Genomic DNA, 4,613 nt, shown 5'->3' on the forward strand with positions numbered 1-4,613 from the left:
TATTAAATTCGTGCTTTCTTACTCTCTGAACTATTTTTATCATCACTTAGGCCCCGTTTGGTTCCGGTTTTTGGATGGGTAAAAGGGGAAAAACTGTAAAAAATATCAGCTTTTTGACAGCTTTCCCTCAAAATCGTCTCTTAATTGTGGGAAAAAGCTGCAAAAAGCTGATATTTTTGACAGCTTTCCCCCCTTTTACCCATCCAAACAACCGAACCAAACAGCACCTTAATTGCCCACTCGTCGATAGAAATTAACAGAGGTTCCTAAACAATGTCTTAGATTGTGACACGTGGAAAGAACATTTGAAATCCCTGTCAACTTACTAACGCAAGTGGTAAGTTGGTATTTGAAAACGGCCGATCGTATGGTAAAATATGTCTTAAAAATGAGTGTTGCTACGGGGACCCAAAATATGGGACCAATGGAGGGGACAGATGAAGTGTCCCCTCCCTATTGCATAATGAGTTGGCATAGCCAACTCATTATGACCAATGGAGGGGACACCTCACCTGTCCCCTCTCTTGGTCCTATATTTTGGATCCTTAAGTCATTTTCCCTTAAAAATAGATTCGAGAGATAAACATGCAAAAGTTAGGTAATGTGGGGGAGTAAGTTGGATTCAGGAGAATTTTTATGTAATTAGTGTCTCTAGATCCGTGAAAAAACTAGCCTCTAGATTCTTGTTACACTCGGAAGTGGGTACATTACATAAGCGAGATGATTGCTGTTTGCCCCCTCGAGATTTTGTATAAGATCTTTCTACAATCATAATAGGGCTTTCATGCATTTAACCTGATTTGATATGTTAGCGGAGGAACATCAGAATTTTTGTAGAAATTCTGGTATACGTGTTTGATTCACACAAACTGGACAGTTCCTAGATATTATTATTATTATTATTATTATTATTATTATTATTATTATTTTGGGTATCTAATGCCCAGCAACATCAATGAAGGACAGAGAGACCCCTACTCACTGCTTGATTAGGAGTGAAAACTGTTCGGATACAGCTCTTGAATATAATATTGATTTTATTTGTATCTGTTTATCAACTATTGGTATGTGTTTGTATATGCTTAGGGGGTGTTTGTTTCAAATTCTATAATTTTAGGATATGGATTTCACCATGGGATTTGAAATCCATAGGCAATTTATTATGGGTTGGGATTCCTAAAACTTTGTTTGTTTTAATAATATTTTAAGATTTGGAATACTATAATTTGTAATATTTTTGTTTGTTTAAAACTTTTTGAAATTTGAAATCCTTAATTTGTCTAATACTTTTAAAATCCACACCACATCCTACCCAAAAAAAAGAATTTCACAAATTCTTAAATATAATCTTTTTTTATTATTTGGGGATTTGATATTCTAAAATTTATTTTGAAACAAACAAGTTTCGTGGAATTCTAAAACCCCAAAAATCCCACTTTTTGATCCTAGAATTTGAAATCCCACTCAAATGCCAAAATATTTTTGAAACAAACACCCCCTTAGCGCATATACATGCATACGCAAAACATGTATAAAAAAACTAAGATAATATTAAAAAAACATATAGTCCGTATGATACAAGAGGACTCATTAATATGTTCATTATGGCTATATGAACATATTATTCTAATGATTAATATCTTGATCCACCTCAAATCTATTAATCTAAGAATTAAAACTAATGTAAATGTATGATCAACATATATTCAAATATTTCGAATACGAATCTGAATATTTCATTATATACCCGTATTTGTAACCATATCTTATCGAATAAGATTTTAATAATTATATCCATATCCTGACACGGATACAGATACAAATATTTTCTCAAATACGAATATTTTTTTAGCGCTACTGCTGATGGGACATGAGCAAATATTATGAATGATAAATATTTATTCTAATTTAGATCCTATACTTGGATAAATATGGCATTTAAATCGTCCATTTTCCATTGATTTTCTAGAAACACTTTTGACTAAGATGGTTTTTTTAAGCCTAATATAAGATGTAATAAAATAAAAAAGAGTTATTTGCAAGTATACTCTTAAATGATGGGTATTAATGAAACTAACCCCAAATGTTAATATTTACAAAACTACCCCTTACATTATTAATTTGGGAAAAAAACTCTAAATTAATTAATCACCAATTTTGATAGGCTAATTTGTATCTGCGATTTAAAAATTATCAACAAAATAGTCGACTTTTTGTTCACGAAGTTGATAATTTGTAGGTATTAGAGATATTTTTCTCAAAGTTAATGCTTTGAGAGAGAGTTTTGCAAATACAAACATTTGGAAGGTTGCAAACACCCATGGTTTAGGGGGGAATATATGATTCTAGCCTATATGGACCAGTTCGACTCTCTACGGATCAAGTTTGGCAGAACTTCAAATAGCTCAAGATGGCGCTATTTGTGTTCTCTTTTTCCCCCTCTTGCTACTTCTTTGGGATCTGATATCAAATCCTTAGGCATGGCTAAGAGGTATCCCCAACACATGGCCTTGGGTATTCTAGAAAATTCACTTTCTTTGGATACTCTCTACAAGAGTCGAACTTGAGACTCTGAGGTATTGCTTATAGGCCGCTCACCAACTCAGCTAGACCTTCGTGGGTGAAAATTTAAACCTCTACTAGGACGTTTAAAACCAATTGCTTTCTATATAACTTTTAAACGACTGTGCAATATACATCTTGCCTTACATGGTAATATTTCAACATTCATCAGAAAATACTTAAGCAAAACTATTAACTAGTTCCTGATTTCGTGGGACGCCCATCCTTACTTCAAAATCCCAAAAGACTTGCTGACTAGCTTTTATATATCCGTGCACAAATTATCTAGATTATCATCATGCTTGCTTTCCTAAGCAAAGTTTTTTTTTTTTTTTTGAATTATTTGAACTATCAAAATTTAGTTGGACCACAAAAATACAGCCCATGTGAATAGTCACGGTATTCGACAACACTGCAAGCACGATTCATTCCCATGATGTTTTGGCCCACGCCCACCTGATTCCTGTCTTCCGGAGATTTATCACGGAGTTCCCCACTGTGATTTCAGAGTTCATGGCACAATAAGCTTAGCATTTGTTAATCTCAAGAAAAAAGTATTGAGATCATCTCAAAAAGTAAGTTACCGTGCATGATGTAATATTTGGTCAGAGGTATATCTCACTGCTAGAGAAAAGTGCATTTTAAATGACAATACAAAAGTAGGAATTTTATCAAAAACCTTCCGGGCAGTGTGAGATGTTTTAAGCCCCACATTCAACTTAAAAAACGTGATTCTATTTATAACAAAACACAATCCTAAACAGATTGGGATTCTAAAAACGAGTCTGTCACACCCTGGTGTGGCACACACTACACCCCTGAAAAATATGGCAGACTCTGTCACACTAGGGTGTGGCAGACACCACCAGGGTGTGGTGGAACCCATCTTGCCACACCAGGGTGTGGTGGAATCTGTATTGCTTATTCTTCACGTTTTTCTCAATTCCTTCGCCGTTTTCACAGATTCGTGATTCCTACTCACACTTTATTGAAGGCAAATTCCAATTTTATTTTCCAAAATGGAGGATGAACTTGAAGGATGACTACAATTTGAAAATAAAATAAATGTAAAAAATGCCTATGAAATGGGCCAGATTTTAGCCCTTAATCCGATCTCTTGATCCATTTGAAGGCCTTCTTAAGGCACTGTTTTTAGTTTAAATTAATCAAAATTTTAATTCATTTTGTAAGTAATTCAATGACCAATGTCACCTTTCCTAATCTTTGTAAATCTATTTGTATGACAACTTTAGATTAAAAAAAAGAATTAAGAAAGCTCCTATTACAGCCTGGTAGTACCTTCATATATGTGTTATCTACTAATTTTATAATTACCTACTACTTTTTGTAGCCTATTAGTATTTGTTGTTTTGAATTATTTTGAAACGCCGAGTTAGCATATTACATCTCTATCTTCACTATAAGCTAAGTGGCAATTAAGGCCTATTTATCAAAAGACAACCCATGCTCTCAGTTTAAAATCCACAAGTTAATGGGCCGTTTATGGGAGCACCCATGAATATGCCGGCCTGCTCTACAATCATTACCCAGCTCCAGTGGCGGATCTACGATGTTAGGAGTGGTGGTTCAAAATAAACACTAATTTTTTATTAGAAAATAGTATGCAGACACATTCAGGCCCAAAATTGATAGAGAGGAGAAAACTATGTAAGAAACTCATACAATAAACTAATACAATGAATATTCATGTAAATTTAAAAGAAATTATTAGAAAATTAAATACTTATCCAAGAAATTTGAGTTGGATGGTGGTAAAAAAGATGGAGTAAAATACATTAAATAATGATGATTGTAAAATAGATGTAGAATGTAGCAAAACACATCAAAATTATAGAGAAAAATTTATAGTCCATAGTGTGGTAAACAGATAATTAATTTCAGATTGAAGTGAAGCATTTCATACTATTACATACTAATACTAAACAAAATGAATTAAAACAACAAAGCTCAAAATGAAAAAAAAGAAGCTGGATTCGAACCCAGAACTTCCCTGTTTAACAAACATTAAATGCTCTGGCTTTTCCACTAGG

This window comes from Asparagus officinalis, chromosome 8 (genome assembly GCF_001876935.1).
Source record: "Asparagus officinalis chromosome 8, Aspof.V1, whole genome shotgun sequence".
NCBI classification, from domain to species: Eukaryota; Viridiplantae; Streptophyta; class Magnoliopsida; order Asparagales; family Asparagaceae; genus Asparagus; species Asparagus officinalis.